General features: G+C 48.5%; 1 long non-coding RNA gene across 1 annotated transcript; it reads left to right on the forward strand.

Annotated features, from left to right (window-relative positions):
* The first annotated feature begins 1,418 nt into the window (after positions 1-1,418).
* On the forward strand, positions 1,419-8,476 carry LOC130542189 (uncharacterized). The gene is made up of 2 exons (XR_008956554.1): positions 1,419-3,839; positions 5,524-8,476. It is a non-coding gene; the product is annotated as an uncharacterized LOC130542189 (long non-coding RNA).
* The last annotated feature ends 15,374 nt before the right edge of the window (positions 8,477-23,850 follow it).

Consider the following 23,850-nt stretch of genomic DNA (forward strand, 5'->3'; position numbering starts at 1 on the left):
CTGTAACCTTCTAAAACAAAGGAATGTCATGCACATTGAAAAAAGGGCTTTTTAACTGCTAGAAATGGAAATGTTCACACTTTAGCGTATCATATTTTATAGGTTCATGCAGACACAGGGGCCAAATGAAATGAACCAAGATCGTAGGCATTAAGTTACACTTTAATTTTATCTTTTTTCCCCTGTGATTTTGACACAAGTGATTAAAAATGAACCTGGACCTTTGACCTACTCGTTTGGTTCCGCCCCCCCCCCCCATTCACCTGTGAACCTCTGCTGATTGTTTCATAGAGCCTTGGTCAACTGCTTTTAGCAGCTAAACATTAAAGCCACTGAGAGCATAAACAGGAAGCTGGTGTTTAGGTGGGAGTTCCTAGGAATTTTATACTACTGACCACAGAGGCCAAGAGAGAAAGGAAATAGGAAAAACAGTGTAAATACCTGGGTGACTAATGACTTTGCGCAGCTTAGCTGGCTTTTCTGAACATTTAACGCGAAGTCTCTTCTAGGGAAACACCCTGAAGGTATTTCAGGACCCTGCGCGGCATCGAAGGGGCAGATACATCGGTGTTTACTGCCGGCGCTTAGCTGGCGGGTTTTGTTCCCCTACTACGGGGCAGAGATTTTCTGCCCATTTCTCCAAGCGATCGACTCCATTTGCATGCGCGGTGCAGACATTTTGCCGAGCGCCGGGGTTCCCAGGCCTCTGATTGTAAAGGGTTGTAAGGCCACCCCTTCCCTCGTTCACATGGATAGCGCCTAAGAGGATTTAGAATCAAGTGGGCACATTTGCACGGCCTTGTTCTGAAGAGGCAGCTGGAGCGCGGGCCGGCCGGCCTGGCGCAGCCAACCGCGGGTCCCCGGGGACTGCATTGTCCTCCGAGGGGCCGCCACGGGGGCTCCATTGTGCGCGGAGCAGGCCTTTTTCTCCTGCCCTCTGTCTCCCCCGGGCCTCCTCCCCCACCCCCCACGCAGACTTTTCTCTCAAGCTGCCCGGATCCCCCTGCTGCCGCATTTCCAATGCAGAGGAGCGGGCAGGGCTCGGGGCTGGCCATCTGCACGCGGAGATTGACAGCGGCCCCGGAAGGTCAGTGCCTCAACGATTTCTGCCTGAACAGCAGGCCACCCAGGCCTCCCGAGCAAAACAGGGACATCTGCTCCCCTTAATTTAGAACACTGGTTCCAATTTCACCGGAGCCCCTTGCTTAACGCCGGGCTCGGCTCCGGGGGAGGGGTCGGGGAGGGGCCGAGCAGACGCGCCGCCCGCCCCCAACTCCCCCGCTCCCCGGGCGGAGCAGCTGAGTCTGGCGGGGGCGGAGGCGGGGGTCACCCACGTGACCCGGGTGACGTCGTGCGGGGGAGGGGAGGGGGCGGGCAGAGGGGCGCGCTCGTCCCCCCGCCCCCCTCCGGCGCCTGCGACGCCCGATTCGTCCCGGGTCTGCGGAGGCGCGGGCTGCGGCGCCCTGGGGATAGGCCGTGGGCGGCCTGGGGGCGGCGATCCGGCTCGGCGAGGAAGGTCGTGCGGGCCCCGCGGCCGCGGTCCTCGGGCAGCCGGAGCTCGGGCGGCCTCAGCCTGGCCGGGAGGAACCCGTGAAGGGGCAGGAAAGTTTGCTGCCGCCAGAGTGGGGAATCCAGCTCAGCCCTTCCTGGTGCAGGTCTCCGGGCTGGCAGTTCGAGAGCCAGCGGTCAGAGGGCAAGGCCAGTTCCCGCGTGGACTGTTGACGTCGAAACTCCGCCTGCCTTTTCTGTTTCATAGTGGGTGAAAGAAGGAGGGACCTGCCTTTCTGATTGCCCACCACTAAATCCTAAGCTCCTTGAACACCGCCACCGCATTTATCCATCATTGTGTCCCCGTTCTTCACACAAATGTTTGGAGACTAAATTAACGTGTGGAGTGAAGGTGGACCATGTGACCACTGAGTAGAACTGTTCTCTTTCTTTATGACAGAAAACGAGACACGATGGAGAATGTACAGCTCGGTATTAATTACCCCCTCCCTTTTTCCCTTTGCTCCTTTGTGCCTCGGTATGCCCGCTCGCTGGCAATGGGCTAGGGATAGGAACCACCAAGACTCAGCCCTCCGATGGGGCGCTGCGTGCAAGACAACAGCTAACGGGGACTCCGGGTGTTCAGTGCAATAGTCGGGTGCCTCGATCGAGCCTCCAGAGAGAGCAGGCGGTCTAAGTTGAGTTTGAACGGTGAAGAGAAGCTTATTACTAGGAGAAGGGCCCTCTACCCACACAGGTCCCTCTGCATGGATTTCCCCGTGACCCTGTTTACCTCCGGCTTGTTCTTGAGGCCTCGGGTGAAATGTTACTTCCTGGTGACCCACATAAGGTCACCCTGTTAAGCGATCCTGTGACCGGGCACACGCCTCATGATGAGCACAGCTGGGCACAGTTTGCCATCTCTGTTCCACCGGAAGCTTCTTGAGACAGAAACTGGCCTTTCTGTGCGGGCGTAGAATCTCGATGTCCAGCACAGTGTCTTCCCCACCGTGTTCCCTAAATATGTGCTGAACCGATGAGTAACCAGACTCTCAGGGAGAAACCCATTCCAGCATTTTCCGTTGTGAATGTGAGGCCAGACTGTGAGTACCACGTGGGAACAGAATGACCTTTTAGAATGTATTATTTTGTGGAATTGGGCAGCTCAGCGATTTCAGAACTGTCTTCTGCAGAATCAGTGTGAGGCTGGCGCTCCTCAGAAAGAGCTACCGTCGTGAGACACGTTTGGGGAAGACAGGTAACCCAGGTTGCTTGTTTTCCAGGAGCCCCTAGTAGCATTTTGCAGCTGGGGGATATGGATGAAGCTAAATGAGGACTTTGCTGCACCGTCCCCCCCCCCCCCCCGCCCCAGGCCCTGGGAGGTGAAGGAGCTGCTGTGGGGAGAGCTCCTGGAGATTAATTTGCCAGCATGAAGGTTGGCTCCTTCCACCCGGTTTCTTTGTTACACCTTGGACTGATTTGTTCCTTGAGTTTCGACAGGACAGAGAGAATGGAGGATGTGGTTGGAGAGGCGTCCGTGGCATCGTGCTGTGGGAGCTGGAATTCGGCTCTCTCCCCCACATCTTAGCTGTGTGATTTTGAGGCAGTCCTTTGCGTCTCTGTACCTCAGACATTGCATTTGTGAATAGAAATAGTGGTATCTAACGAAGGATGCTAAGACTTTACAAGCTCTCATGTGTATTTAGAATTTTCCTGAGGGATATAAATTTTATTTAACTGCTAATAATTAATTAATTAAAAATTAACTATCCGACCTCTAATAGGTTAACTGAACTAATTAAGTCTCCTGGCGGTGGTGCAGGATCACGGAGGACCACGGCCTAAGGGAGGAATTTTTCTCTGCTTGCTGCCTTCTTAGCTCAAGTGAAGCGTTCTGAGCATTCATCATTACTTTTCCAGCCAGAAGGATTCTAATTCTTTAATAGCATTTGCTGAGCTCTCCCTCTAAGTAAATTTAAATTGTGATGTCATTAGACTGTTCTCAAACAGAGGAATGGAGCAGCTATAGGTAAAGATTCAGAAGTTTTGCCTACGATCAATTTTCCAGGACTGACTGAGTAGCCAAGTGCTAAGTTTCTGTGCAACGGGACTAGGATCCAGAAGTCCGTGTTATTCGAAACAATAGAGATGTGCCTACAATGAAAATGTGAATAAGATCTCGTCTCATTTGTTGAAGCTTTATTTGACCACGAAAACATCAATACTGGATTCTCAGAGAAGAAAACATTTTCAGGGCCTGTATGTTAGACCACAGTGGGAAAATTCACATTGTTTTCACATTGTACTTAAACTTCCCAGCATAAAAGAAAGCTGCTTCTGGAAACCCAAAGGTACTCTGAAAATGAGTGTAGAAATGATTTCTTACCCGTATGTGTAATATCGACAGTTTTACTCCTTCAAGTCTTTAGTTTCCGTGTAGAACATTAACTTGGGTAGAATTTGCTACCCTCGATGTTTAGAATAAATCTGTTTTCAGATGTAATCTCCAATGCATTCATGAAAGCTTTATAGTTTGAAACAAGGAGCAAGACATATTTTTTAAATGTTGCCTCTGTTCATGGATAGAATTTCCGTGCCCAGAATGGTGCCTGACCCACACATCCTGACATCACTTAAATCTTGCAGGGGTCACTTCTTAGAGATCAGAAATTTGCTCCAGATCAAAAGATTCTCTCTAAAAAAAAGGACTCTGAGAAACAAACTGAGGTCCTCAGAGGGGAGGGGGGTGGGGGAATGGGATAGGCTGGTGATGGGTAGTAAGGAGGGCACGTATTGCATGGTGCACTGGGTGTTATATGCAACTAATGAATCATGGAACTTTACATAAAAAAAATTAAAAATTAAAAAAAAAGATGCTTTAAAAGCAACATCTCATTTTAGATCTGAAGTATGCACTGGGCACTTCTTGGGTACGGCTTCTCACCTTTGGGCTTTCCCTGCCCCTTATTCCAGCCATTGATTCAGGCTCTGGGCAGCTTCCTGTGGGCACAGCCTGCCAGAGGCTTGCCCTGCGCCCGGCCTCATGTCTCTGCTGGAGCTCCCCATCGGCCCTGGAGATTCTCTGGGCCACACGGGGCACATTGCACTGACAAAGTCTGAGATGCAGGGGAGGACGTCTTGGGGGCAAAACTTTGACCTACAAAGCATAAGCCCTAATGTATAAGTGCTTCCCTTTCTCCCCCCAAGATGGACAGCCCTGCGATGTCTTTCCTACAACTCAGGCAGGACAGAAGGAGCCAGCAGCCACTTGCCAGGAGCTATGACTCATCCTTGTGTTGCTTTTCCATCCTTCTCTGCTCCGTTCTCCTCGTCCCTCCTCCTCTCTGGATCACACCCCGCGGTAAAGTGTTCGCGCTCCAGCCTTTGTCCTGGGATCCGCTGTCTGGGAGACCCAGGCGAAGACATTTCGGCATTATTTTTTACCAAATGGAGTGATCGTGTCTGCACGACTTCACACACACAACTACCCCCATCCCATCCCTCTCACTGCGAGTGATCCATCCAGTTATTTTGTGAGATGGTTCATGGCGTTGCCTCTCTCCTTCCTCTGGATATGGCGGGGCTTAGGGTGGTGAATCGTGGCTGCCTCTGCTTCGGCCACAGCGGGACCAGGGGGACGTTTGCCACTGGCATCTGGCAGCTGGTCAGCAGCCTTGGCCCTGTGCTTTCATCTGCTAACTTTAACCTGGCTCTGTTTAATTTTTCCAATCTGTATTTTTAACTTCCTCCTAAGTTTCTCATTTGCTCATTTTATCTTGCTCTATTTATGGATTTGAAGAGTATAAATAAGCAAAGATTAGTGTGAGTCGGTCTTTAAAAAAAAAATCATATGGCCCCCATGTCCCAGAGTCACGTATCATACTCTTACCATGTGACAAAGCTTTGAAAATGAAAAGAAAATCATTTTTTTTAAAGTAACAGTGGGAAAACTTTATTGTCTTCATTTGGAGACCTAATTTATTGAATTCGTTTAATCACTAATGAGCCTCTGGATTCGTATCTGCCTCCTGCCAGGGACCGGCCATATTGGTACAGTTTTTATGGGTGCCCGACATCACAGCCAAAGGAAGAGACCAAGTTTTGCGTGTTACTCCCCCGCCGTGGAGACGGAAGTGTAAAACCCGAAGAGTGCATTTGGTTCCGGAAGCAGCATGTTCCACACCTGGGAAAACTGCTTCAACCAGAATACCATTCAAAGGTTAACAGCTTTGAGAAAGGACCAGAAAAAGGAAAGGTTCTTCATCAGGTCCGGGTTGTGGTACTACCACTCGGGCCAAAGAAGCCAAATGGGCTTCTGGAAGTAGAGGGATCCGTGCTGGGAACAGAGGCCATGTGGAGTTATTGGCAAGCCCCAATGGAAAAATCACAATGCAGACCTCCAGGATTCTGGAGCCTGGCTGTGCCATTGGCAGCAGAGAACTCTGCAACTTTCTAACAATGACTCTTACGTGCTATGGGGAACCAGTAGAGAGAGAGAGCTCCTAACCATGGACACCACCTAACCATGTGGCCAAACCAGCCCATTGCGACTGGGTTCTTTCAGAACCACCACATCATGTCATGGGGTAGGCCAAGGAACAATTCCCTGTAAGACTGGACTGGTGCTTCTGGAATTAAGCACAAGAAGGACTAGGGGACACGGCCAAGCAGCACAGGGGCTCCACGTCACCCACCGTTCCTGGGCCAGCACCTCCCCGTCAGCTCACACCTATGACCATATGGAGGATCCTTTATGATTGAAGTCGGTTGAAGAGGAAGGGTCTCAAGCTTGCTGGTGGACCAGCTCTGTATGGTGCAAGCTGAAAACAGTGACTGCACCATGGCCCCATTCAAGGGTGGCCTTGAACAACAGTGGTGAGGGAAAGGTTCGGGTGGTGTCCCCGGTCATCTACTTTGTGTTGAAAAAGAAGCGGCCTGAGGTGAGACTTGCGGGCTGTAGCAAATGGCTTGACCGAATGGGCAGGGGCCTAGAAGGAGAAAATGGGCAAATTAGCAACCAGGAGGTCTGGGGTAGACATTGCATGGACCTGTAAGAGGGCGTACTGTGGGATCTTTGTGTTGCGTTCACAAGAGGGAGGCACCAAGCATGCAGAGAGACAAAATGACGGACCAGTTAACGGCACCCGGCCTCTGTCATCAGCCACTTCTAGTATCGGCACAACTACACATGGGTAGAAGAGCCACGGAGGCAGGAGTAGAGGCTATGCGTGGGCCCACTAGCCTGGACTTCCACTTACCCAAGGTTTTCTAGCTCCCGCGGCAGCCAAATGGCTAGTATTCCAATAGCAGAGAGCAATACTGAGCTCCCAATATAGCACCACCCCGTAAGGAGAGCGACCTGACACTCTGGCAGGCTGCCTACATTGGACATCTTCCAACGTGGAAGAAACAGCAATTCATTTGAACATGAATGGACACATATTCTGGATATGGACTTTATATTTCTTGCTCTTAGGCCTCAGGTGACACCACTATCCAAGGCTTAAACGGTGTTACATCCACTGTCATGGAATCCGATATAACATCACGTCAGACCAAAGAACACAGTTTTTCAGCAAAGGAGTTGTTGGCATGAGCGCGTGACTCCACTGTTCTGTCTCACGCTCTCCATCTCGAAGCCGCCAGCCCCCAGAGCAGAGCACAGACAGACGTGTTGAAAGCTGGCCTGATGTGCCGGCTCGAAGGTGATACTTCTCTGGCTGGAGCGCCGTTCTTCGGGATCCAGAGGAGACCTTAAATCAAAGACCTTTAAATGCCACTGTGCTCACAATGGGTGGCATGCAGGAGTCCAGGAACCAAGGAGTAGAAGCAGAAGCGGGCCTACTGACCATGACTCCCAGTGACCTACTTGAAGAATTTGGGCTTTTCATCCTCACAAAATTGAGCTCCGTGAATTTGGAGGTTCTGGTTCCCAAAGGGGAGGATACTTCTGGCAGGAGACACGGCGATTGCCTCTTTGAAGTAGTAGTGTGGCCAATTCATGGGCAATTCTAGCTCCTTGCACCAAGAAGCCAACAGGCAAGAAGAAAAGTCACTGTCTTAGCAGGGCTCATTGAACCTGGTCATCAGGAACAGGCAGGAAGATACTGTCATGTACAGGGAAGGGAGGAATAATGTAGAACCAGGTGACCTACTTAGGTACTTCTTGGTTTCCCTAGTCCACCTTTGAAGGAAAATAGACCACAGCCTGAGAGGGGCATGATGGCTAGTGGCTCAGACCCCTCAGGGATGAGGGATTGGTCTTGTCAGGAAAACCACCGAGATCTCCAGAGATGTTGTTGAGAGTGAGAAAGATCTTCGGTGGGTAACAGGAGGGAGAAGATGAGTATCCGTTGTCACCCTGAAACCAGCTATCGCATCAAGATCTATAATTCGTCCCACTCACCTTCCTCTGTTAAGTTCCCACTAGGAGCAGAAGCTCATTGGTATCTTGAGGAGCTTTCCCCAGAACCTCTAAGAAGAGCAGGATCCAAGCACTGTAAGGGGTGGACTGTCATGGATGCTTGGATACTGTCCAGATTCCTACTCAGGAAGATTCCTATTCAGGAATGAAGGTCTTATTCGCCAGCTGCCGGGAGTTCTGTGAGAAGATGGCCCTTCACTCTTAGCCTGGGGGGGTTGCCTCATGTAAGGAAGACTGCCTGGTCACCTGAAGATCACGCCGCCTCCCAGGGACAACCTGCATTAAATGCCCCCCTTCCCCTAATTTGGGACAGCTCTAAAAGGCTACTTCCGGTCCAGAGATCCGTGTTGGTTGGCTGATGCTTTCACTGAGACTGCGCTACGTCTCGACTTCTCCCTCTGTTAATCCTCCCCCTTCCCAGTTGATCCCAAGAACACTCCTTAATAAACAGCTTCCTGGGAGCATGACCCATAACAGCAGTAAAACTTGGGTTATTACCAGATGAAATAGTTTGTTTTCGAAGCCTGGGGAGCCCTGTGAATAAAGAAACTTCAGTTATACAAAGTAGTCGGTTTTGTTAATACCAAACCATAATTATGAGTCTCTTGCTAGTCACCAGTTGATTTTGATCAAACGTACATATATGTAGAAAAGTGAACTTTTTGTGAGAATTCCTGAGTACATTCAATCTGGGCATATCTCACTTCAGATGCCAGATTTCCCACTCTGATTTCAATTCGCTGTTTGGATTTTAGCCATTTTGTACGAGAGAATGCATTTCCCCAGAGCTAAGTAGTTGCAGACATTCCTCAGAGTTTTGATACATGGTCAGAAACTTGAGGAGAATCTGTGAATTCATATATTCATCTCTAGAATCCTAAGGTTTGGTGCCCCTGTGCAGGCATGGTTTGTTTTTCAGCTCAATCCGTGCTTGAAATCGAACCACACTGACAAAGCAAACGTTTAATAATTCAGGTATCTGCTGAGCTGCGCATTCCGTGGGCAACTGTAGGAACTTCAAAACGTGATTCATTTTTGTGAAACTCTCTGAATCTTTTCTTGAATCATGACCTTATATTCACCCAATAGTAGCTCTCTAAACCCTTGGAGGTTTGGGGGAGCTCAGGGCAGATCAGGAAAGAGGGATCGGTGTGGCCCCAGCTGCCGTCCGTTTGCTCACGTGTTCCTTTAACGCCAGAGCGCCTGCACCAATCATCAAAGCAAATTTTTCTTTGCCACTTTAATTCCGTGTCTTATTGTATCGGCAAGAAAGTTCCATCTTGGGAGACTTGGGGAAAAGAACGAGGTGGTTCCTCTGGGTTTTGTTATGAGCAAAAGTGATCAATCAGAGGAAGGAGTTCAGAAAGCCTCTTTAACAAGTTTGCCCAACTTAGCACTCTCCCTGTGCGAAATAGGATAAGCTCCCCCCGCCCCGCCCCTGCGATTTCTGTGCAGTCCATATACTGAGAGTCAGGAGGGGACGAGTATCAAGAAAACGGACGCGTGATCATTTGCTGACGCTCCTCATGCGATTAGCCCGAATGGCCACGTTCACTGGCAAATGCTTCTGATAAATGATACAGTGGAAGTTGGGCACACATGCCTCTTTTCTTGACTTAAGTAAGGAACTGACAACTTTTTCCTCTTTTTGTGTGATCCTTCTGAGGCAAGCGAACTAGGTTTTCCATTTGATGTCACACGTCCCAGGTCTTTTACTGGAAGGGGCCCATGGGCTGATCCATCGTTGGTGTTGACATTGCACAGGGCCGCAGGTGGGTCACACCTCCCCTTCCCTCCCCCACTTCCTATCAGCCCCAGCGCTGCCCTTCATGGTTTGGATGATCCTGGCAGCTCTAAAAGTCTCCAGGTAGAAGGAGTGTAAGCGCAAGCCCCCTCACGCTTCCCGGCTTTGAAGCTCGGGCACGTGAGGGCCCGTAGGGGTGAGGGCTGCAGAGCGTGGGAGCAGCAGGTGGACGCGGCAGGAGGACCCAGGGAGAGCCGGACAGTTGGGGCGAGCGATGTAGCCCAGGACTGTGAGAGCCTGAGTCAGAGCTCACATCTTTGGGGCCCACGTGCTTTCCCAATTAGGTTAGGTCATCGGCCTCACAGGGACTTCCCAATTGATTTAGCCAGCACCAGGGGAGCTGGTCTATGAGAATACCGAGTGAGCCCAGCCCTCCTTTTTGCCTCATCAATATGCATTTCGATGTCAAAATGCAGCAGTACTTTTCCTCTTCTTTTCAAAAACATCTGCACTTTCCCCTGGACTTTTCCATGGAAGCGGCTGCTATTGAAAATAATAGTAGACTTTCCTAGTACTGGTGACTTGGTCCTTTTCAGCTCTGACTGGCCGTTTGATGGCTTCTCCCTCCCTGTTCACCTGTGCAATAAGGAACCTGGTTCCTTCACCAGGAAACCACATGAAGTTTCTCTCCCCAGACTCCCCAACTCAGATCCAAAAGAATCTTCCTCGGTTTCTTCAGGTCTGTTCTGCATAAGAATCTAGAAGGGCTCCCTGACGCCTACTGTGCGTAAGCTCCGTGTCATCTGGGACGTAGTCTTTCTTTATCACCACCGTTTCCTTGGCTGCAAGAATAGCGCTGGTTCAAGGGCGACCCTCAGATGGTCTTTGCTGCCGGGCACTGGGCTCTGAGCACGCAATTGGCAGAGTGATTGCCTTGCAGGAGATCAGAGCTGGGGATGAGGAGACGCGAAGAGACTGACGTTTAAACAGATCATTTCCATACAACATTTTAGTGCTATGAGTGAGGGGTGGAGATCAGGGAAAGCAATCCAGAGATGACGTCTGTGCAGAGTCCGGAGGACACTAGGAATTTACCAATCCATCTACACTCCTCAAGCTAACGACGGGGCCATTTGCCATCTGCTCCCCTTCCTGCCCTTATCTTTTTAATCTAAGTTCTCCTTGCTCCCCAGCCAGCCAGCCCTTCTGTTCCAGGGAACTAATCTACTTTCTGTAACCCCCAAGGACTGGCTGGATACTGTCTGGCTGCTTTCGTCCACACTAGCCTTTCTCTGTGAATATATGTTCATTATATCCCAAAGGTCTTCCTCAAACCCAAGGGCTCTAGGCAGCCTTCCCCAATGAATTCTCTTCTGATCCCTTTATTTCACTCCTACTCAGAGCTTAAGCTTTTAGCTTGTACAGTCCGATTCTAAGAACGCAGATAAATCACACTGGCGCTGAGCACGATTTGGATGTCTCTAGATAAAAATCATTCAAAGGAAGGTGTCAGGGTTCTCCTCGTGTACTTTTATAACGGCAGGAAATGGAGTGCTTGTTGCCTTGCATTTCAGTGTGAAGTCAGCACAGGGGAAGGTGCCCACCTCCTTTGCCCAGGGACTCCTGGTGTGCTCATGTCAGGACTTAGTTCTCTCTATAAATCTAGCGCTGTTCATAGATATGAATATTTGGGGAGAAATCTGGAGGGGAAGTGTGTTAAAATGGGTTTTATAACCACTATCAAATTTTTATATTTGACTCCCAACTGTGTTACAGATTCTTTAGGAATTTTCCATCTTTGTATCCATACGGAAGAGTAGTTAAGGAAATAAAATTATAATAATAACTCAATAGTTGTGTGAGCGCTTTACAGTTCACATTGAAAGGAAATGTCACCTCCTCTGAGAAGCCATCCTGAATTTCCAGGAGGGTTGCCCTCCCCTTTCTTTGTGCTCCAGCATCTCTCGCGACACCTCTAGCCTGGCACCTTCCGTGAAGTACCGTCATTTATGTTCCGCACCTGACTTCTCAGCAGAGAGATTTCGTCAAGAGTGGGGAGCTTAGCTTTTTCACGCCTCTATGGTCCAGCTCCTGGTAAAGCTCAACACCCTATAAAAAGACCTAATAGATAAATAAATGAATGAATGGCTAACGAATAAATGAACATTATTTCTGCAGTAAGTGTTTGATCAGGCTTGTCATATTCCTCTTTGATGGTAACAGAATAAAGAAAAATAAGAGCGGATACATCTTGCTGATAACTGTGGAAAACATATTTGTGGGAGCAAGTTTGGAGTTGTCGATGAAATTAAGTCTCTACATTTTCCTGAGAGTTCTTTTCTTTCCAGAATAGATAGCAATGAGTTAGTGGTGCCCATTTGAGCTCTTACGTCTGCAGAGCTGGGAAATTGATTTAATTAAGTCCTGTCTTTCCCCAAAAGTTAGAAGAGAAACAGTGTTCCGAGAGTTGGAGAAACAAAATCATGGAACAAATAGTTACCATGTAAGTTATGGAGTATTAGGCGCTTCTCTGAGTATTTTCTCCTTCATGATTAAATGTTAATCTCGGAGTTATGCACTATAATAATAGATCCAACTGAAAACGTGTGTCTGGCACTAATGCATAAAATATGTGCATGCAATTTGAAGGCTGAAAAATGGCACATTCTTGGGGTAGGGGAGATGAAGAACGGTCTGAGAGTTCCTGCCACTCTGGGGAAACAGAACGTGATTATCTACAAGGTTAGCTGATTTTAAATACTGATTGCCAAACTGTTCAATAAAATATGAATACTTATTATGGCAAGCCATATCACATGTTGCATATCCTATTTCGGGGGCGACGTGCACCTTCTTAAAGAAACATGTGCTAACTAGGTAATGTCAAACATTATGAAGTGAGTGGAAATGGAGACTGAAGTTCCCCTTGTCCTATTGGTTGCTCCACTGGACTTTAACTTCTAGGAAAAGACTAAAACTATAAACAACCCTCAGTAGCCATGGCAACATGCATAAGAAGGTAATTATTTTTTCTTTACATTTTTAAATTTTAGAGTTTAACAGCTATTATATGCATTGCCTCAGGCCCACAATTCCTGCAGTTGGTCATTAAGTATCAGGAAATGCCCTCTCTCCCAGTCATTATTGCTTAAATAAAATGCCACTTACAAGCCTGGCGAACAAAAGAGCTACAGTGTCTGTGTAAGGCATACCTTGCCTATTGTAGTGACTTGGCAATGAGTGCTCGTACCCCCAGAGCACCTGGCCCAGGAGCCAGCTTGTGTCCCAGGAGCAGCCTTCACCAGGAAACCTTTTCACTTAGGGTTAATGAGACTCAAGAAATAGCTCCGTCCTTCCGGTGCACACCCCAGAAGAAAGGCCCCAAGCCCACGTTCTCGTATGGTCCACCAGCTGCCATAGGAGTGCTGCAGGGCCAAGTGTTCTGAGTAAGGCCAGCGGACGTTAATTCCATCATATTGTGGAGAACAACTCTCTGAGGTTCCATTTTGGAAGTTTAGGTTTTGTACGAGTGTTTTTTAAGGAGGACTTATTCACAAGGAATCCAATGATTGAGAAGGTGGAAAGGGAGAATTTACTTACAAAATCTGAGGTGTATTTTACACAGGCAGAGTGACTGACTCGTAAGCCAGAAAATTCAGTCCAAATTAAAACCAAAACTCCTTTCCCTGGCTACAGAGGCTCCTTTTCCTTGGCCTTCCCCACCCCCCCCCCATACCCCCCCCCCCCCCCCCGCCGCCCCGGGCAGCTTACCCTAGACAGGTGCCAACGTCACGGCTTCGGTTTGCCTGCAGGGGCAGTGTCAGAAAACCTGTAGCTAAATCGTGGAAGGAGCCGAGATGCCCTTCAACAGATGACTGGATTAAGAAGTTGTGGTCCATATATACAATGGAATATTACTCAGCTCTCAGAAAGAACGAGTTCTCAACATTTGCTGCAACATGGACGGCACTGGAGGAGATAATGCTAAGTGAAATAAGTCAAGCAGAGAAAGACAATTATCATATGATTTCTCTCATCTATGGAACATAAGAACTAGGAAGATCAGTAGGGGAAGAAAGGGATAAAGAAAGGGGGGTAATCAGAAGGGGGAATGAAACATGAGAGACTATGGACTCTGGGAAACAAACTGAGGACCTCAGGGGAGGGGGATGGGGGAATGGGATGGACTGGTGATGGGTATTAAAGAGGGCACATATTGCATGGTGCACCGGGTGTTATACGCAACTAATGAATCATCGAACTTTACATCGGAAACCGGGGATGTACTGTATGGTGACTAACATAATATAATTAAAAAATCATTAAAAAAAAAAAAGAAATTAAAAAAAAAAAAAAGAAAAGAAAACCTGTCCCCAGATGACTCGTGCAAACAAAAGGAAAAATCTGTACTGAAAACTCAAGCTACTCTAGGAAGTTCTAAATTTAGATCGGATTTTTCTTCCAAGACTTTGTTTGTACATCAGTTTTGGGAATATGGAACAAGCATTGCCCATGGAAACACTGTAATAAATGTGGCTGTGCAAATGGAACCCCTACTGAAGGTGAAATGTTACACATTAGCAGAAACATCTTTTCTCCGTTGTGTTTTCTCCATCTTTTCCAGCTACATGATGGGTGAAACGGGCTTTCGTGGGCTGGCGTAGGAGGTAGACGGCCACGCGCTGTGGTGCCTGTGGGAAAGCAGTCCCCAGTCAAGAAGCTGCCTGGAGAAACTCTCCTCCTGCCGCCAGACCTTCTCAGAGAGGAGCGAAGTCCCTCCATGGCTTCTGAGAAGACGCACAGAAGGAAGAAGGGGCAGGCTTTCCCATGTAAGGGACGTTCATAAATTTTAGGAGCCGCCGGCACTTACTTTAGAAAGTATTACAACCGTATTAGACTGAAGGTGAACTTGACAGAGTTTAGAACAGGAAGTTGAATAAGGAAACATAAACAGTAAAGCAAAATACAGAACCAAGATTTGAACAGAGATAGACACGGCAACGAAGAACTTCATAGCAGAGGTATGAGCAAGACCAACGAACGTTCTGGTGCCAAACAAGGCAATGTCAAAATTTCTTTACTAGAAAAAGTAAAGAAATTTGAGAGCAGCAAAGCAATGGATCGTGATGCCGATGGCACAAACTTTCTTTTCTTCTTTTGTCCTGGTCTGGATTGATTCTAAAAGTTAATAAATTCCGAACAGTCTAAGCTACCACAAGGTCGGGTGTCCATCCCACTCTGCATCCATGAGCCACATCCTTGCCACTTGGCCCACCCCTCAAAAAGCTGTGAGCAGCAAAGGCTCTCATTCTAGACAATTTCCCAATTGTTTTTGCTCCCAAATGGCAAGAGAGAGAAATTTTTTTTTTTCAGTCAGAATAAGGGGTGAGGTGGGATGCAGGGAGGGGAGTAAAAGATGGAGCCATAATCCATGAGGAAGAACAGGAATCAGTTTAAGGGATTATCAGGGGCAAGGGTCCTTTTGGGAGAGAGAGAGAGAGAGAGAGAGAGAGGACACCATGATTCCCGGGGAAAGGAATTTAAGTAGTGGGCCAGGAGGAAGGCAGAGGAATGCTGTGTGAGATGCATGAAATGATGTTTGGAATCTTCCAGAAAAAACAACAACCCACAAGTAAAAACGTATGCGATGAGATCAAAAGTCTTGTGGTATCAAGGAGGGAACAGAAGGTAAATTCCTAAGGAAGAACAGCAACTGTGGGACTGACCGAGAACTCTCCAGATTGCCAAAATGGGGAGTCTGGGCCCAGTTTCCCTAATACCCAAGGTGCCAGCAAGTCTCCCGTGCTCTTCAGAGCTCCTCAGGAGGAACTGACTTTCTGTTCTCCTCACCATCCAGTTTGGGCATTGCTGGGGAATCTGTGTTTACCTGTCCAGCTCTACCTATGACCCCAGAGAACCACCCCAGCTGGGGTGGGGGCCAAACTCCTTATGTTTTTGAGGAAGTAGAGAGGGATTCAAACACCATGTGTTTTGTTATCACACATGTCCTGTCATTGGTGGTGGGAGGGTGGCAATTTGTTCCATTTGCCACCATTGGAACAAAATGGCAGATGATGGAGATTTTTCAAAGCTGTTTGGAAAGTGCTTCTCCGGGCCAGTTAAGAAAAGGGCCATGCTATGGTATTTTCACTGCACCAAAACAAAAACATGGCTGTCCTAAAGGCGCTATTGGAAGAGCAGGGGAGCTAGCCGTCTGATGGTTGGGATAGATTGAAAGCACAGATGAAATCACATCAATGGTAGGAGACTTTTCCGGCTCCTCAAGACCTGGAATTTTGAGCATCTGTGGGACTGGTTCCAGTCTCATTTTTCAACCCTTAATACAGAGGCTTAACACTTTCAAATACGTTAATTTCAGAAAAACGCTTCTTGCTACTTAGTTCAAATAACCTCTTCCTGGATGAATTAAGTGAAGAGGAATAGGAAAGTCAATTTAAAAAATAGATTCATTCCAATCGAATGAGATTGTTGAAAGTCTGACTTGGTGGGAAACCCTAAGCCCCTGGGATGTCTGCCACAGAAGCCGTGTCCTCGTGGCATGGTAACTTCTCGGCTCCGTGATGTGGAACACGTTGGACAACACGGATCATAAAAATATATCAGTCTCCTGAATGTTCGGCCCAGAAAGTTCATGCTCAGGTTAACAGCCTCCTTGTCAGCTGGATCAGAAGGTTTCTCGGTTGTTGAAGGCTCTAGCTCATTTCAAAACAGGTTCTGAGTTGGGTAAAAAGAATTATAGATGCTATCCTGTTGGTTGTTCCCCAGCTTCATTGGGTTCCTTCATGGATATTATCAGAGTAAGTCATTTGTAAAAACTTCACTGAGTTGCATACATTGGAGGGAGATCTTTCTGGAATCGCTGAATGTCTGGATTTCGAGACAATGTGAAGCAAATGTGAAGTTTGGTTGTTTTAAGTAGTTCACTTGACTGGTAGACTTCCCGAAGCAAGTTATTGAGGGAGTGCGTCAACAAAATCATAAAAAATGATTTATCTTCGTGCATTCATCCTTTGCTTGTATTTCACACGTGACCTTAGACTGGGCTGGGCTACAGTCCCTTGGCCTCCAAGAATCACAGATCGTCAAGAGGTCGAAAGGGATGGAGAGCTCATTGAGGCCAAGGGCACACTTTTCTGTAAAGGGCCAGATAGTAAATATTTCAGGCTTTGTGGGCCATCTGGTCTCCGTCACGACTATTCAGCTGCCTCTGTGGCGTGAAAACAACCGTCGATGATACAGAAATGAAGAAGTGAGGCTGGGTTCGAACACAACTTTATTACAAAAACAGGCCACATGTGGGATTTGGCTGGTGGGTTTTAGTTCGTCAGCCGCTGATCTCATCCGACTTCCGCACTTACAGATAAGGAAAAAGGAAGCTGAGGAGATTGGGAATTCCCCAGAGTCACTTGCTGGTTCGTGGCAAAGCCAGATCCCAAACCTAGAAATTCTATCTAGAATCCAGCTTTATTTCTACCATGACACACTAGTTCTGTCTCCCTCATGAGGCTGCTCCTGTCCTCAAGATGACACAGGTTTGAGTCAGAACGCTGTGTTTGAGGAAATTGTGCTCTAGTGACAATTCAATTATTTAATAAAAAGCACTTTGAAGAAGAGATTTTATAGGAGATTGTCACTGATTATTGACATTACTCCCAGTGCCCGTGTTTTGTTTGAAGATGGCATCAGGGGAGTGACAAATTAAAAGACTGTTATTATGTCATAGGGTCTCATTTTAACATTTTTTACTAGAGTTGACTTGAATAAAACTAGCAAACTAGGGTTTCCAATTTACCAGAGAACCATCAGCCCCCAGAGCAGAAGTCCTTACCATGGGATTCAGGGGGTTAATGAATCCCCGAACTTCATACAGAAATGTCTGTGTGAGCACTTTTTTTCCCTCAGGACAGGATACACGGTTTTCTTCAGATCCTCAGAGGGATTTTGTAAACCGCCCCCTCCAAAAAAAAACAGTTACAGGATTTCAGATGATGGAAGATTCTCGTCCCTCCAGGCTGCCTGAACAGTCTGAAGAGGGAATGCAGAAACTCCAACCAACCACATCCCTTCCTCACATCCGCCCTCAGTGGCGGGCACTCCAGAGGGTAGTTAGATGGCCACCAAGAGGGTCCCGAGAAGAAGGGAAAAGTAGTCATGGTTACAGACGGATACAAAGTATAATTGTGAGACAATTTTAGCATCAGAGGGTCAGAGGCAATGGTGCTCGAGGTCAATGGGCAGCCCATTGCAGTTTAGCTTAGCAGCTGGCTCAGAGCAAGACTCCAGTCGATGACTAGGTACATGAGGTAAAATTCAACGCCCAGAAGCTCATACGTGGGCTTCATTTCTGGCAATATGGTGGATTGAGTTGACTCAGCCACCCCTCCTGCTCCAGACAGAGAGTGACCCTAGAGGAAATAGAATGGAAAAGAAATTGTATTGTTGTTTTTTAATACAAGTTGAATTCAAAAGAAAGAAATGGAAATGCTCACATGCCCAAAGCAAAGAGTGAACTAAAATCAGAATGGTCAGCTTCAGCTGAAGCAACAGTGGCCCAGGAGGTGAAAAGCCAGACTTTTCATTCCCCTGCGCGGAGAAGAAACATGGCGTCGGGTCTACTCAAGGAGACACGTGTTTTAGCCTAAAGGCAGAACTCTTAAAGAACTGTTGGTTTGTGAGATGGAGTTCAAGAAACCTCCATCCTATGGCCCAGATAGGTATTAAGGAAGCTTTCTACCCAGCCTAGTGCTCCACGTAGGAGAAAATGTCTACAATAAATAAAAATAAAAGCCAAACTTGCACTTCATGCTCGGGGGGTGGGATCTGAATTTACATTTTTTAAAAATTTTTTATTTTTCTCACTGGCTGTCTCTATCTCTGTCAAATAAATAAATAAAAATCTTTAAAAAAATTTATTTATTTTTATTTATTTTTTTTTATGTAAAGTTCGATGATTCATTAGTTGCGTATAACACCCAGTGCACCATGCAATACGTGCCCTCCTTACTACCCATCACCAGCCTATCCCATTCCCCCACCCCCCGTCCCCTCTGAAGCCCTCAGTTTGTTTCTCAGAGTCCATAGTCTCTCATGCTTCATTCCCCCTTCTGATTACCCCCCCTTTCTTTATCCCTTTCTTCCCCTACCGATCATCCTAGTTCTTATGTTCCCACACGTGGATCAGGGCTCCCTGCCTGAGGAAAAAATGCTCCAAACTGAAGAGTGCGTGATGTCCAGCGGATGCGTGCCCAGAACCAGGGCAGACACCCCACTGCCCATGGCACACCGACTCCCACACAAACATGCCCTCTACGGTGGATTAGCTTCTACCAGAAGAGTTCACCTACACACACCGCTAAATTGCCGTGGGACAAACAAAAACGACAGAGGCTGAACAATCTGTAGAGACTATAAAATAAACATTTTTAAGTTATAGAATAAGGCACAGAAACCACTAGGAAAGAATACGTTAAAAACAGCAATAACAAAGGCTCGCAAAAGCACACATAGAAATTATAGGAATGAGAAGGACGGCCATTAATCATGGATCTGTAAAACAACAGCTCTCCTGGGCCTGAGCCTGAAAATTGAGGGCCTTGGGAACCCTTGGTGTGCAAAGCTTGGGGAAGAGGGGCCATCTTCCTGACAGGTCTGACGTACCTACCTGTCCTCTCAAGACTGCTCTACCTTGAGAGGAAGAGAGGGAAGTGTCCACCTGCCCTCCACTTTCTTACCAGGCCTGGAATCCTCTAGTGAGTAGAGCCTTGCCAGGGCTGGAAGAGCTGTCAAGGGTGGTCTTCTAAAGGCCACATTGATCGGTGCTTCTCTGAGTAAGGACCTGAGCCCAGGAGGAGGGGACATATCGCAAAGCCTGTGGGAGACTTCGTCAGGAGCCTTGGAGAAAGCGGCTTTCTCCCCGGGGCAGAATATGTAACAACAGGATGAAACATCAGGATCACTGAGCCGACTCCCTCTATAAAACGCCCTGGCCGGCAGTGCTCTCCGACCCACTGCTGGCCTGGTCTCTGGAAGCTGGCTGCTGCCCTCTCCACATCTGCCTGACCCTCTGTGGTTCACACCTCAGTAAACCGTGACCCGCATTCTCCTGCCTGGTTCCCCAGACACACACACTCCCCGTGCCTCTGCTTTGGTACAGTCCCCAGCCCCGGCTTGGTCATAGCCCGTGGACGACCGAGATCCTGAGCAACAGGATCTTTCCAGAAGGCAAACTCTCCCCTGGCTTCTGTTCCTAGGAATCAATGCTTTCTCTGAGAACTTTCTTTTTTTTTTTTTTTTTTTAAAGATTTTATTTATTTATTCAACAGAGATAGAGACAGCCAGTGAGAGAGGGAACACAAGCAGGGGGAGTGGGAGAGGAAGAAGCAGGCTCATAGCAGAGGAGCCTGATGTGGGGCTCGATCCCATAACACTAGGATCACGCCCTGAGCCGAAGGCAGACGCTTAACCGCTATGCCACCCAGGCGCCCCTCTCTGAGAACTTTCTGACACGTAGGAGAGCATCGGGAAAAACACACTTGATTTGGAAGCTGGAGATAAATTTTCACAGGTCCCTTACTCGGGGGAGCCCCAGAGAGCTGCGGTTATTAGTATTTTGCAGAGATTTGGGCAGCACACGCTAATGGCCCAAGAAAATAATGCCATTAGCACCGTAATGATGGGGCAGCCTCTCTGCAGGCAGGACGCCCATTGACTTCAGAGGGACCTGGGCCCCAGGTGACGTTCAAATGCCCTCTGTCTCCTTTCTTTGTTCATCATGTACCTGGTCCAAAGCTGAATCAGCAGCGCGAGCCAATTCTGGGACAAAATGAAGACCTTTGTTATCTTAAATTACTTGTACCGTCTAACTCCCTATATAAAGCACGATGTCTCTTAATAAAATCACCTTGATTTCCATAAGTACGTAGTGCATCGTCACAGGGCTGATTTTATTAGGCCACTGGGCCCTCAGAGAGTGTTAAAGGCTGGCACAAAGGATGTCAACTTAGGAGGGACAGCTGAGTGCCCAGCTTTCTACCAGAAACTCCAATCTCGATTCTGGCTATCTAAACAGATTTTCATTTTAAATGATATCTCAAGACCAAAGTTGTAGTCAAGATATTCTTTATTATAGCCCCAAATCAAATCCCGAGGACCCCCCCCCCCCAGGTAGGCTACTTCTAGCAAAGCATTATGAGAATAAAAGATTTTCAAGTCAGCTTTTGCTCCTTTGTTAAAAGTCGTAAGCAGGAAGGTCACCTGTTTTGACTTCCTTTGCACTATTCCCCATAAAGCAGACCCGACGCCTTCTGGATCTGGGCCGCAGTTTTGATGCGTGCATGTATGATGCATTTCTGGGGCCTTCTAGCACCAGCATAGCCGGGGGCCCCGGGGCGATCGGGAAGGTGGGTACAATGCAAGGAGCACAATTGTTGAGTGTCCATCAGGGAGGCGAGCACCAGCAGGGAGGTAGGGCTGAGTCCCAGGTCTGCCATCAATCGGCTGTGCGACTTTGGACATACCACTCAACCTCCTTGCGCCCGGGCGTCCTCATCTGTAAATTGGAAATGCTCACAGCCTGTCTCATACAGTTGCTCTGAGGATCACTGTGTCATACCATACAGCACTCACCTTACACTATGCTGCTTTTGAGCTCCGGGAACCTTCCTTCACGTCCAGAGCAAGCACGTAACATCACACACCCAAGAGAGGAATCCCTCCTGAATTCCCTACGCAGGAGAAATCCTTCTATGGCCTTGCGGCCGCCGGGGAACACAGAGACACTTCTAGGAGGATTTGAGCATTCTTAACTGAAAGGACATGTTTTGATTAAACAAGAACAGGACTTCGGAAGCCCCAAGTCGTAGAGCAGGGATGATTTAGGTTGCTAAGTGCAGGCTCTCCTGACGAATGGCGGTAGGACTGGCACCTAGCTCACAGGTTCCTGGAGAATTACATAGGACGGCCTGTGTCAAAGTGATGAGCACAGCACTCGGCACGGGGAGGGCGCTCGGGGTGTGTTGGCTGTGCGTGCCCTTGAGGCTCCTGAGCACGGAGGCCTCTCGAACGCTCCGCCGACCCCGCAGCGAGGTGGCTTGCTCTGGTGAGGAATCAGGGAACCTGAGCCATTACGCGAGAGTTCTACAGCATGTGCTGGAACCAGGGCTGGAGCCAGGGCCATGGGGCTCCGTGGCCAACGCTTTCTACAATATGCCCCTCTGTTCCTCATCCTGGTGTTTTGAGAATGCGAAGGCCTCCTACCGGGCTCACAGGATTTGACCCCCTCCGAGCGCAGTATTCGTGCAGCGTTTCCTCGCAGGCAGCAAGGTGGCCAGCCCTCCCGGAGCAACTCTTACCTCCGGCGATTCTGCGATGCCATGCTGGCCGGCTTACACATGAGGCCATCATTGACCAGGAAGAATGTTCCAAGACCCTCCAAACCCCAGGCCCCTGAAGGCACCCCATGACTGGGGAGGGGGGGGAAATCAACTACCCTGTAAAATGTTTTTAAACCCTAATTAGTGGGCCAGCCATTATTATGCAACCAAACCGCATCACACCTCCCACAGCAGTCCTTTCGTAACACTGTTGATTCAGGTTTCAACTGCGGAGGGTTTTTTTCCCTCCTTTCTCCCACTGCTGCTAATGTGTGGAATTCCTTAGCTCCTATTCATTCCTGCAAGGGACCGCGGTGACCGTGGCCTGGTGTCTCCCCTGGAAAATGACCCAGAGCCCTTGATGAGCAATACGATGCAGCGAGCTGGCTTTCTTGTTCTCTACACGTGCAACAAACAAACCAACCCTAAGGAGTAGAAGGCACAGAAGTCCCTAAAGTGTCTATATTCATTCGTTTATTCATTCATTCATTCATTCATTCATTCATTCAATCATTCATTCATTCGATCTGCACCTGGATCTCGAAATTGCTAGGAATAAGGCGCCGAAGAGCGCCGTGTTGTGGCTGCCTCCGCGGGTGGATTAGTGGCTGCCGTGGCGGGCTGGCATCGCACCGTACTGTCCAATTTAGAGAGGACTTGCACGTGCGTTATTTCATGTGGTTCTTCCCAAACGCCAGGAAGTCGGTAGAGCATTTTACAGGAAAGGCCACGGCACCTCCGAGAGGTTCTCCGTAACCCATGTCCCAGGTTAGAGAGCTCAGCGAGTCCACTGACTTAGGGCCCAGCGTCCAACCTGCTGCACCCCCCGCCCCAGCTCTCCCTGCGGAAAGTGGCCAAGGTAGCTCAGCCCGAGTCGAGGCAGCCCCCAGGATGGGTGCTGGGAGCGTCTGGGCAGGTTATTAGAACACGATAATTGGAACAGCTTGATGGGATTTAATCGTTTGGAAGGTATTCAGCACAGTGTTTCCACACACTAAAGGAGAACACTGGATGCTGGTTTTCCAGATAATGATGCTACCTCCATTTTGCAGAGTGTGGTCATGTTTACACCCTCGCAATTTCCTTACTTGATTCCAGACGCAATCTGGGATCAGTGTGAATGGTTTCACTTTCATGAATAAGTACAAAAACATATTGGAGAGAAAACAAGATGCTGGAGGTGAACAAAAAGGAGGCGAGCAGGCCTCCTTGACACCACCTTCCTCCCCCCTTACCAGTGACCTGCTGGCCTAGTGTGCGCAGTGGGCCCGGCTCTGTCTGCCCGTTAGGCACCATGCACTTGACTGTGCTGCCATGAGAGCTTTCTGACATCAGAGGGTCTGTCTTACTGGCTACAAAGGTGCTTTACTGACTTGAGTTAATGTCCACGGAGGCTCATTTGAAAGCAAGCTTATGAAGGAGGCCACGAATAGAGACGGGGCTGCTGAGAGCGAAGGGCCGGGGAGGCAGGGGAGGCCTGGACAGGTGTACGGCGCCGTGAAGCGTGAAAGCCCCAGCTGCGGAGGGAGGGAATCCCTCCGTTTTTGTAACTGCTTAGTGAGAGGGGATGCCTTGCCAGGCCCTGGGTCTCCTCTTTCCTGGGTGGGTTTCCCTGTAAGTGCTGCTTAGGGATCCACACCATAAGGCTGTGGGGAAGAAGCCAGAAGAGATGAAGCCCCCTGAGCATGAAACAGGGGGCGGGGATCAAGCCCAAATTACAATGTTCAGAGGAGCACGGGGACGCGGGCCTAACCTCTGAAGGAACGTACACTTCCCCTCTGGACAATTACATAGCTTTCTGA

This window comes from Ursus arctos, unplaced genomic scaffold (genome assembly GCF_023065955.2).
Source record: "Ursus arctos isolate Adak ecotype North America unplaced genomic scaffold, UrsArc2.0 scaffold_30, whole genome shotgun sequence".
Classification (NCBI taxonomy): Eukaryota; Metazoa; Chordata; class Mammalia; order Carnivora; family Ursidae; genus Ursus; species Ursus arctos.